General features: G+C 51.8%; 1 protein-coding gene across 5 annotated transcripts in view; it reads right to left on the bottom strand.

The window, feature by feature from the left end:
• Positions 1 to 12256, bottom strand: part of ZBTB16 (zinc finger and BTB domain containing 16) — a 200833-nt gene that overhangs the window by 70802 nt on the left and 117775 nt on the right. The window lies entirely within an intron of this gene.

The following is a 12256-nucleotide window of genomic DNA, read 5'->3' as shown; positions in this document are numbered from 1 at the left end:
GCCCCAGCAGCCAGCCCACACCCTCCTGAAGATGTGACCACCCACTCAACTGAGCTCCCAAGGTCCCCACCGAAGGCTCTCCCAGACGGAAAAGGGAGTAAAACCAGAATGACCAAGACAAACAGAAACGGGGCCCAGAAGAGCTGCCCCAAAAGAAGGGGGCTTCTGGTGAGGGATGGAAAGGAGTACATGCTGCAAGGAGGGCAAAGGTGCCCTGCTGTCCAGGATACACCTTCTGCAAAAACAGGAATGGCTGGCATATCTCTACCTGGAGAAAACCCTACCTCAGTGTGTCCAAAACTACACTCACGCTCTACCCCAGCCTCCTCCTGCACCTGGCCGTTTAAAATCTCCAAATGACTCCCCAGCACCTCCAGGCTAAGGTCCGAACTCCACCCGTGATTCACAAAGCCCTTCTTGTGCTCCTTATTCTCGATCCCCAGCCTCCGGCCGGGCCGAGCTGTTCTGGTTCCCTGGAGGAGCCACATGCCACGTGCTTCCTCACCATGAGGTCTTTTGGTGGCTCCTCTGGCTCAGACATTCCTGCCCCCCACCCCCTCCCCCCAAAGGCGAGCCCAGATCCATCACTCACGCATCAGCTTCCCGCCCCTCGCCCGGCGTCTGGGTGAGGCAGCCCTTCCCTCTGCGCCCACTGCACCCTGGACGGTCCAGGTCACAGCCTCACCAGGCTGCCTCCTAAATGCCCGCGGACCCATCACCAGCTCCCTGAGGGAGGGCATGTGTCCTCTCAGCACTGCCGCATCCGCCTGACTCCCTGTGGGAACCTATTACTGTACATATTTGTGGAATAAACACAATCAATTCCGTGCAATTCAATCTGATCAACTTTCTTGGAACCATTATTGACAAGCTTCAAAGCGACAGTGTCAGGATGTGAAGATGAACAGGACTTTCTGTTACTAACAGTCTTCAGGTCTCTTTTTTCTCATCGGGAGCACCTGTCGCAAGCCTTGGTAGCTTTCTCTCAGAATGCCTTCGAGATGCATCTCTTCCACTGCATGTTGTCCATAATCACGGCCCCTACCCAGGGCCCTTGCTGGATTGTGCCCAAAGCCCTGGATGACTCAAGGGGGGCTGCCCTCTGACCCACCCTACAGAGGCAGTGGTCTGAAGACCACTAATTCTTCATACTTCCTTGTTCAAAAAGACACAACGGCTCCTGGTTTGCACTGATTCTAAATTCTTCTCCTTGGCTTCCAGGCCTTCCACAACCTGACCCAGGAAGCCGTCCAGCTCCATCAGGAGTCGTCCTCCCTGGCCCTCTCTGGGCGATGCTCACCCCTCCAGGGGTCTCTGCACCTGGGCAATGCCCGGCCTCATTCTCGTCCATTCCAGTCCTTGCCTATTTCCATGAGTGGAGTGTACGTGCGCCAAGCCCCGCTCCCCCGGCTCTGCCATTTCCAAGCCGCTGCTGCACTTTGTTCCTTTCAACACATCTAAGTGCTGCTGCTTCTTCTTTTTTATTTTTTTAAAAGTTTTTGGCCACCAGAGCTGCAACCCACGCACAGCTGTGGCAAGACCGGATCCCTAATCCACTGCGCTGGACCAGGGATTGAACCTATGCCCCAGAACTCCCCAGATGCCACGGATCCTGTTGCACCACAGTGGGTACACTCATGCTTTTGTTTTGTTTTGTTTTTAGTTTTACAGAAGTATAGCTTATTTGCAACATTGTGATAATTTACGCTGTACAACAAAATGATTCAGTCATATATACACACATCCATTCTTTTCCCATATGGATTATCGCAGAACATTGGGTAGAGTTCCCTGTTCTATACAGCAAGTCCCTGTTGCCCAGTCATTCGATATACCTCAGTGTGCATATGCCAATCCCAAACCCCCAGTCCCTTCCTCCTCAACCTGTCTCCTTTGGTAACCATAAATTGTTTTCAAAGTCTGTGAGTATGTTTCTGTTCTGCAAATAAGTTCATTTGGATCCTTTTTTTTAGAGTCTGCATATGTGATACATATGATGTTTGTCTTTCACTGTCTAACTTCACTTAGTATGATAACTTCTAGGTCCCTCCATGTTGCTGCAAATGGCATTATTTTGTTCTTTTTTATGGCTAACAGAATATTCCATTGTACGCATGTACTGCATCTTCTTTTATCCACTCCTCTGTCGATGGGCATTTATGTTGCTTCCATGTCTTGGCTATTGTGAGGGCTTCCTTAGTGTGCCTGTGTCTGAGTTTTGTATTATAGTCTCATAAGTCGCAGAGCTATTTCTTCCACAGATTTATAGTAGAAAGTAGTGTAGTGTGATTTCCAAATTATCTCAGATATCCTGAGGCTTTAGTAAATACCAGGCATCAGGCTAAATATTTAAGATATATCATTTCATTGCATCCTAACAACCTTTTGAAGGGCATAGTGTGATTACTCCCATTTAGCAGATGAGACAACTCAAGCCCCGAGGGGTTAAGTCACTTGCCCAGCATCACACGGTGGGTAACTACAGAGGTGGATTCAGAAGGAGGCAGCCTGACTTCAGAGGCTTTGCTCTTCGTCTCCGCACCCTTCAGCCTCCCTACGGTTCCATCTGCAAAGACTCTTCACGAATAGGAAGGTGAGCTCTGGACTCCCTCTCTCCCCCCCCAAAAAAAATCCACTTCATCTCTCATATACCGCAAGGTTTTGTCTAAAGTTCTATTTGGAAAAAATGGTTCCACTACTTTGTATTTTTCGTTTTTTTTTTTTCTTTTTGGGCAGCTGCTCGGCATATGAAGTTCCTGGGCCAGGGATCAGCTGCAGTTGTGGTAACACTTGATCTTTAACCCATGATCTTTAACCCACTGTGCTGGGCCGGGTATTGAACCCGAGTCCCAGCGCTCTAAAAAGGCTGCTGATTCCGTGGCACCACAACAGGAACTCTCCACTACTTTTTAATAGATTTAAAATCCTTGCCTTGGAATATCTGGCACGTTAAGAACCAGCACTCAGAATACAAGTCGTACCAGTATAGACTTAGATTAAACACCACTAAACACCGAGGGCATTGGCCTTGTCTATATTCCTAATGAGGAGCAAGATATACCTTCTATTGGATGCTCAATAAACAGCAGCTGACTGACTAAATGAATGATAGAGTGTCCCAGGAAAGATATGAAATTACTTTTCCCTAAGAGCCTTAAAAATAAATATTGTCAGGAGTTCCCACTGTGGCTCAGCGGATTACAAACCTGGCTAGTATCCATGAGGATGCAGGTTCCATCCCTGGCCTCGCTCAGTAAATTAAGGATCCAGTGTTGCCATGAACTGCAGTGTAAGCGGCAGACACTGCTTGGATCTGGCGTTGCTGTGGCTGTGGCATAGGCCGGTAGCTGCAGCTCTGATTTGATCCCTAGCCTGGGAACTTCCCTATGCTGGGGGTTCAGCCCTAAAAAGCAAAAAATAAATAAATATTGTCATTTGTCTTAGGTAGCTAGAGTTGAATTTCACCTCGAGGCACAGAGAATCCCACAATCCCCTCTGGGTGTCCCTCCAAGCTTCAGGGCGTCCCAGGGCCAAGGATCTGTAAGAGACTTCTAGAGCTTCAAGAAAGAGCCAGGGAACTTGACGGCAAAGCAGTCAGCATGGGTGTTCACAGAGGAAGCAGCCGGGCCCCTTTCCAGCCATGGATACTGGTGATGCAGCAGTACTGGGGCGGAGCGGGCCAGGTGGGAAGTGGGGGTGGAGCCACTGACAGCCCCTCACAATGAGAAACTCCCCCAGTCCCAAATCATTAGCCAACAATGATTTTCTGAGGACCCAGGAGGGATCCGATTTTAACTGTGTTTCTCTCTTGGGTCCTACCAGCTCTCAAGGCTCCCTGAAAAGGAAGGAGGCAGGGAGGCCTGAGGAGGGGCTGGAAAGGGGAGGGCACTGTGGACTTGCCATCACCCCTGCCATCGGCCTGGAGCCCAGCCGCTGGGTGAGGAGCCTGCTCAGGCTGCAGCCTCAAAGGGCTGTGGTGAAGAGGATTCTTAGAAAACAGCCATCCTTGCGGCCGCAGGAGCATCTGCCTTAATGACTGAGAAGCAGGAGCAAGGAAAGAGGGCAGGTAGGAAATCAAAGGCCGGATGTGTGCCGTCACATGAGCTCTGATGAAGATAAAACAGATTAGCACACATGATCTCGGCAAGGTTGCCGGCTGGGCCCAGGCCTGACCACATCTGGCTGACCTCAAGTTCCCCCCTCCCCACCCCTGCCTTGCTGAAGTCACGAAACTGAGCTGAGTGTGTGAAAGCCTCCTGTCCTCACTGACTGTGAGTGACAACACCCCCCCAACACACACACACACGAGGATCCCATGGACATGGGCTCCCAGACCAGCCCCCATTCACGAAGCCTCGACACTCCCCACCCCCACCCAGACACCCCCAAACCCCAAGCCTCAACAGCCAGGATGGGCAGTGCCAGGACCCAGAACCCGGGGGCCCAGCAGAGAGAGGCAGACACCCCCCTCTCCCAGGGAGGCGTGTGCCTTTAAATTGTCTCTGTAATGGCTGGCTCAGAGGCAGAAATATTTGGCAGCCCTGAAATTAAAAGTGATAAATTTCCTCGCCAAGCTTTGATCGATAATAGAGGCCTCATCTGTTAATCAATAAGACAGTCTCTGCCTGTTTACTGTGCATACGTTGTTCCCTGCTGCCTTCGGTATGATGTCAGGTTTGCATTCAGAGCAACTCAAGTGTGCGTAAACCACATGGCTCTTCCCAAAACGCATTACGGTGACATCATTCAGCCACTAATACATTTATAAAGCCTCGGTGCGAGGGGGTGGGGGCGAGGCAGGAGGTCACGCCAGTGGGACACAACAGGCACCTATGGACGTGTCGGCAGCATTCCTCCGCCACGGTATTTCCCGGGGCTCAGCCTGGCGTGGGAAGAAGGCCAGGCCATCTTCTTCCTGCACACGGGGGATGTTTTCTGCATGTTTGTTAAGGAGGTGCCAAGAGCAGGTTTACAGCAAGTGGACACAAGAGACAAATCCCTGTCCTCGGGAGCTTATGTTCCAGAGGGGAAAGAATGGTTTTAAGTCAAGTAAATACAAAATGGGTGGTGACCGGAGAGAATGGGAGAACGAGCCAAGTGAAGAGGGACAGAGAAGGTTATTTGACATGGGATGAGCGGGCATCGGAGGGAGAACTGCAGAAGGCGAGACCGCCCTCTAAGGAAGCTCATCCCGGGCAAAGCAAGAGCTAGGAGGCCGCCGGCTGGAATGGGGTCAGTGCGGGGAGAGGGAGAGCGGGGGTCTGGATGGCAGGGAGAGAAAGGAAACAACAGAGAGGCAGAACCACAAGACGATAAAGTATGTTACCCCCTGCTCCCCTCCCCAGCAGTTACAGGTCCCAGGGAACCAGAGGAGGTCACGGCAAGATCCAGAGTCGGGGGGCACTGGGTGCCAGGCCTGGCTCAGCTGTCCCCGGCTGTGGACATCACACATGTCATCACACCTCAAGGTACCTGTGAACCCATCTGTACAATGGGAACGATCGGATCGGATCTGTCTGCCTCACTTGAAGCTGTGAGGATCAAATGAGATAACGGATTTTTTGTTTTGTTCTGTTTTTAGGGCCACACCCATGGCATATGGGTCAAACCAGAGTTGCAGCTGCCAGCCTATGCCCCAGCCACAGTCACGTGGGATGCAAGCCACATCTGCGACTTATATCGCAACAGCTCACAGCAACAGCGGATCCCTGAACCACTGAGCTAGGCCAGGGATCAAACCCGCAAACCAGTGGATATTAGTCGGATTCGCTTCCTCTGTGCCACAACCGGAACTCCCAATAATGGATATTAATGAATACAAAATTCTTGTTAAGAAGTTCCCATTCTGGTGCAGCAGAAAAGAATCTGACTAGGAACCATGAGGTTGCAAGTTGGATCCCTGACCTTGCTCAGTGGCTTAAGGATCTGGTATTGCTGTGAGCTGTGGTGTAGGTCACAGACTCGGCTTGTGACCCTCAGCAAGTGGCCTCAACTCAGTGAGCCTGCTGTTCTGTGTGTAAAACGGGAACAAAATAGGAACAGCAAGAGAAGGTCCCTCCCTGGGTTGGGACAAGGTGGGGAAGGTGCCCAGCCCCGTGTCTGAGGGCAGATCCACAGAACCGGTCAGTGACAGCTACCATCGTCACAGCCAGGCCCGGGGCCAGGGCTCCTTTAAAGAACTCCTTTGTGCAAAGTATGATTGATTTTACTGAAATTCAATGGCCAGTTATTTGGGGGCCATTTATCTTGCGTAAAGTGAGTCTCACAGTCGTAAAGACATATTTCACTATAATCACACACACACACACACACACACACACACACACACCAGTCCTGCTAATTTAAAGGTGAGCGACTTTGTCTTGCTGAAGAAGAAGGAAAGTCTGTCTCAGGACAGCATATCGGTATTAGCATCTCTTCATATCTTGCGCCCCCTCCCCCCGGACCCAAGCCTTTACACCCTCCTCCGACCAGACCCGGGGCCCTGTTCTTGGGCCCTGTGCCACCTGCTGGATTCCTTCCCTCTTTTCAGTCTCCCCAGCTGACTGCAAGCTCCATGAGAGCAGGGTGGCACCGGGCTTGGCCCCTACTCCATCTCCAGTGCTCCACCAGAGGCACACTCTGTGCTTACTGACTGCCTGATAGATAAAGAAACCCTCAGGCAGGTGCCCAGGTGCAGAACTGGCCCAGGAAGAGGGCAGCAGCCATCAGGGCACTGCCAGGCTGTCCCCTAGGGGGTGGCAGAGTCCTTATTCTACTCGCTCTGGGTTCTCTGCTGTCCCTTCTTCAAAACTCAGGGGCATGATCTCTGGCTGGAACTCTGGCAGTTTGGGAGAAAAGGGAGGGCCAGGTTAGGAAGTGGAGGTGTCTGCTTCCTCTGCAGCAAGATGCCCCTCTGCTCCCCGCCCGGCCTTCCAGGCCCCAAGGCCCTGCAGCAAATGAGCAAGCCCTCCCGCCCTCCCTCCAGCATGCTCAGGAGCCTCCTGTTGTCTGGACTGGACCCTCCTCGGGCTGCAGAGATGCTGCTGAGGATCCTGCTCCCAGGCCAGGCACTGGTTTATCTGCGAGTAAGGGTGAGACAGACAGACGGACACACAGACAGACACTCTCACCCCTGCCAGTCTCCCGGGGAAGCTGCCCTGGGCTGGAGGGTGGGGGATAGGATGGACCATGCTGAATTTTCCAGACCCCTTGGTCTTTCTCCCTGGCTTCCCAATGCCCCCAGAAAGGGGAGGGGGCCAGAGGAAGGAGGAGGGTTCACAGCAGGTTCAGGTTGGGTGAGAAGAAAGGAGGCAGTCGCCATAGCCCACATGGAGGCTGGAGCCAGTCTAAGGCCTCCGTGAGTGGGAGCCACTTCCCTCTGGGCTAAAGATCACCCCAACTCGCAGGAATCAAAGGACAGGCATGCCAGAAAAGCACTTTCAAACCCATAAATCTTTCTATCAATGCCCAGCATTCCAACAACAACAGAGCCGAAATCCAGCAGACGCACGGCGGGCAGGTTCCCCGCAGCTGTCCTCTCCTCTGCCCCGACCTCTGGCCTCTGCCCCTTGGCCAAGTACAGAGCCTTCCTGCCCAGAAATGGGGTTGGGGGTCCCAAGCATATAGGAAGGGGAGCAGAAGATACTGAACCCAGTCAAATATGGGCTGGAGCCTCTCTGAAGTAAATAAGGCAGAAGCCAATGAGAGAGGAAAAAAAAAGAAAGAAAGAAAAAACCCTCCCTCTCCCACCCCCGTGCTAATAAGAAGGGCGGGGGGAGAGAAAAAGGAACCATTGAAGGAACAGCAGCTAACGTTTGCCAGCACCTAATGTTGAGTACTGCGTCCTTCTTCTTTTAATTCCTTGAGATTTTAAAATAAACATCTTGACTGTTCTGATGAGATATGCATGCCTGCTTACATAAGGAAGTACACAGCGTACCAAAACAGCAGACCCAAAAAAGCATAAGCTGTCAGAACAATGAGTACAGACGCCGGGCATTTTACAACGGCCCATGGTGTACAGTTTTATTTACAGTACCTCTTATCTGACAGAGAACAGTACACTGGCTGCCAATTCCAAAGGCCAGCACTGCGTGTTCTTTCACTCAAGGAGATGTGTACTCCCTGAGAGGAGCTTCAAGCCTGCTCTCTCTCGAGCTTTCTTTCTCTCTCTCTCTTTCTCTCTCCTGCTCTTTCGCCTTTATCAACAAAACAAAAACTGATACAGAAGCAGCATCTCTGGAAGGTACACACATTCAGGGGAGAGGGAAGAGCCAGAGCAGGTGGGCAGGTGTGGGCTGCATGGAAAACAACCAGCCCTATTGATTGGCTCAGGATATGGTTCAAGGGTAGTGCTCCGTGGCAACGGAGTAGGAGAAAGGTCCTCGGGGCCCCGCCTCGGGGGTGGGGGGGACGAACTAATGACATGGGACCTCCATCAAAGGCAGGACTGACAAAGCCACCGGGACAGTCTCCCTGACCAGGTGAGAGGGCATGAAATGACTGGGAACTGGGGGCTTTTCCCATCTCTGGAAGTCAGCTCCCCACCAGTTCTTACCCCTGCCTGAAGGACGTCATAAGACTAGGAGATGCCCTGGTGCCCTTGGCTTTCACTGGGATCCTGTCATCCTGATCTCAGGTTCCACCAAGAACACAGAGGTCCACCTTGCCCCTTTATCCCTGCCACTCAGTTCTCAGCTCAGAGAGGCTCAGAAAGCTCCTTTGTTACCACTTTTAGCACCAGCAGGAAACCCAACAGGCTTAGAAACACAGTCCATGGCCAGTACAAACACGCATGCTCAATATACACAGCCCAGTAGATAGAACCCTCGCTCTGGAATCAACCAAACATAGGTTCAAGTCCTGGGCTCTACCATTTCTAGCTCCACCCCAGGTAAGCAACAATCTGTTCTGGACCTATTTCTTCACCTGGAAAACCGAGCATCTGCTTCACAGGATTGAGTGATGATTCATTTAAATAGTAATATGTAAGGTCTCTACCACCGCCTTAACTGCTCCTTAAAAGCCAGTTATCACGAACGTCTCATTATTACCATGACTTCCTCCCCTGTGTCAATGTCTGAGACCCACACAGACATCAAATGCATGCAACAAACATGTAACATTAAAATACTCTTGCCCCCCAAGCCCAAACACAAAGAGAATAAAGAAAAGAGGAGACGCCCATTTTGAACAAGTCTTCAGCAGACTTGGTCTGGGGAGAGGAAGATAAAGGCAAATGCCCCTGAGGGTGGTGTACCCCCAAAAGACTCCATACAAACCAACAATGCACAGGTAAAGGCATTATTGCCCGATCACCTCCACCGAGAGAAGATCCCAACCCTCATGGCCAAGTTTTGACGCCAATATTGTCCTCCTACTGAGATGAATACAAACCAATCTAAGGTGGATTATTTTAATTAAGATACAAGTAGGATGGCAAGTCTGTTGCAGTGAAAACAACAGCATAGAAATCTTCCTAAAATTGAAGAGCACTGATCTGGGAGCTCGCCTTATCTTTAACCCATTTCTTCCCCCCCAACAACCTCCCCAACTGGCTGATCAAGGTATGGTGGGAACTGATGCAGAGGCACAAAAACCTCTCTGACCAGAGGAATGTCAGCCCCTATTGTGATGGAGCAGAATTCCTTCCAGACACATCATGCCAACTTAGCGATCTCCCCGAGGTAAAGCCCGCCAGTGGCCAGTGGGCAGACAGGGCTTTGGGGTTCTGCCATTCATCGGTGGTATGGTCCTGGCATCAACTTTGCAGCCTTACTTCCCGCCTTAAAAGCAGGTTATCCATTCTCAAAAGACAGTTTAAACAAGAACCTATATGAAGTACTAGGTACGTGGGAAGTGCCAGAATAGTTATTATGATTATGGAATAATTTCACTTCATCAAGTTAATGGGCTCCAGGGGAATAGCTGTTGGTCTGAGCCCTCAGGAACTCCAACTCATAATACTCCAGCCCCACAGTTCCTGGAGGAAGGTCCACCTGCAATGAGTAAGGGGCCCAGAGAGGCAAGATACTGCCTTCTCTGGGGCTCTTGAATGCACAGTCTTCAGCCATTTGGAGCAAGAGAAGGGACACCTTCAGATGAGGTAGGTGGATAAATGGCTCCAGGCAGGTTCTGCTTGAACCCCAGGGGCACCCCAGCTTCCCTGCAGCAGCACAAAGAAAAGTGGACTCAGAGTCCTAACAGTCCCTGCCAGAGCTGTGTGGCCTTGGGTGAGTCACTCCATCTCTCCGTCTATAAATGACAAGTTTTAAGTTGAGAGCTAAGGGAGAAGGAACAAATGAATGGGTGTTGCTGGAGAAGCTGGAAGCACATGGCTAAGAAGGCAAGATGTGGCTGTAAGAAGGCTTAAGGGCTTACAACCCTTGGCGATGGGAGGGTGCTGGCTGGGTCAGTCCAGGCTGGGTTCCCTGGTTCAGCCAGGGGATTCCTCCCCTAGGGGAAGACCTTGCTCCATCAGGCAGTAAAAGTAGGACAGAGAGTCCAGACACTGAGAGAATCATTAGCCAGACAGAGCTGGTGGAGCCAGCGAGGCCGAGGCAGAGGCTGACCCCCGAGTTCCAGGGAACACTGGAGCTTTCGGGTGTGTTCCCAGTTTCGATCTTCTTGAGAGAGGTAGCCCTGCCGTCTTGGCACTTGTAAAGACCAGGCAAAAAGGCCAGAAGAACCCCGGGGGAGGGGGTTCCACCATGATTTTACAGGACATCCCCTCAATCCTCGGTCACCAACGATTGTCTCCCTCCCTGGTCCCCACCTGGGGATTCTCAGGTGGGAAGTTCATGATGGAAAGAGAGCTTTCTGCTGGCATCCAGCAGCCTCAAAGCACTTTTCATGACCTGAGCCTTGGGCATCTTCCTCTCAACTTCAATTACCTTCTACAGAAGCACCTCCCGAGTTCCCGGTCTAGGACCTCACCCAAAATCTGGCAGGGAGGGCTTCTTCCCAGGGAAGGGTCAGGGGAACTGCTGGACAGGAAGGAAAGCAAAGCCAGGCCCCTCCAGGGGGTACGGCCAGAAGCAACACCCCGACCACCCACAAAACCACAAGCTGCTGCCTGCACCCCACCCCCACCCCGGTCCTCCAACATCCCCTGAAACTCCCTCTAATGAAATCTTCCCTTGAGGTGTTTTCACAGAAAAGAGAGGGCAGCCTTGCTCAGCCCCACCTGCATCCTGGCCCCTCCTTGCTCCTGGCAGGACCCCCCTCCCCCATGTCTCACAACACGGGGGCTCTTTGACACCCTCACAGAGCAAATTCCCTCATCCTCGCTCTTCGCAGAATCCCTTGCTCTCCTGCCCTCCTCCAAGCAACTCTCTCCAATTCCGCTCGCGACCATGGTGTGTACTTTGTTTTTAAGTTAAAATCTCCTTCGGTCATCATACTGCAACACCTGACAAGAAACGAAGCATCTCAGAGGGCTTCAGATGCTGTCACAGTGTGAGAACCCCAGCCCCCTCCAAGAAACCAGCAGGCAGGGCTCTGCATACAAGCACCTGTTGACTGTCCCCTTGGCTGTGACCTGTAAGCATCCTGCAAACAGGAGCGTCTCTTCGCCTGAGAGGCCCACCAGGAAGCCATGGCACAGCCATCCCAGACATCCAGCTGGGCTGCCAGGAGGAGGCAGGATTCAGTCACCCTCAAGTCTCTTCCCCGGCTTTGATGGCAACAGTTTCCAGCTCAGGTGCGCACCAGCTACATGAAGAGCAGAAGCAGTCTAGCCTCTTTGAGCCTTGGCTTCCTCGTCTGCTGAAGAGGTACTGATATGCCCCTCTTGTCCTACAGGCGGGTCTTTGAAGTTGCACAACTGCAGGGGGCACCACTCAGTCAGAAACAGGACCACAAGCTTCTTAGGAGGTTTGCGTGGTTTGCATTTGCACTGAAATGAAGCACATGCAGGCGCCCAGCAACGGGAACTGGCACCTGGCAGCTACTCCCTAACTCCTCCCTTTCCAGGGTGCTGGGGACCCCACAAGGCTGCTCTGCAAGGAGGAGCAATGACGCCCCTGCTGCCGCAGCACTGAGAGTAGTTACAGGACATTGATAACTAACAGTCGCTGGATGTTTATCATAAAGAAAGCACCATACTAATTACTTTACGTGCCATATACCATTTAACCCTGCCGTCAATCCTAGGAGCATCCTCATTTTATACAGGTGAAAATACAGGTTCGAAAAGCTTAGTTCATTGGTCCAAGGTCCAAGGTCTCATAGCCAATCCGTATAAAGAAAAAGAAACAAACTCAATCAGAACTGC

Source organism: Phacochoerus africanus, chromosome 11, assembly GCF_016906955.1.
Source record: "Phacochoerus africanus isolate WHEZ1 chromosome 11, ROS_Pafr_v1, whole genome shotgun sequence".
Taxonomy (NCBI): Eukaryota; Metazoa; Chordata; class Mammalia; order Artiodactyla; family Suidae; genus Phacochoerus; species Phacochoerus africanus.
The sequence above is the reverse complement of the archived record's forward strand: the minus strand, read 5'-3'. Positions and strand labels throughout refer to the sequence as shown.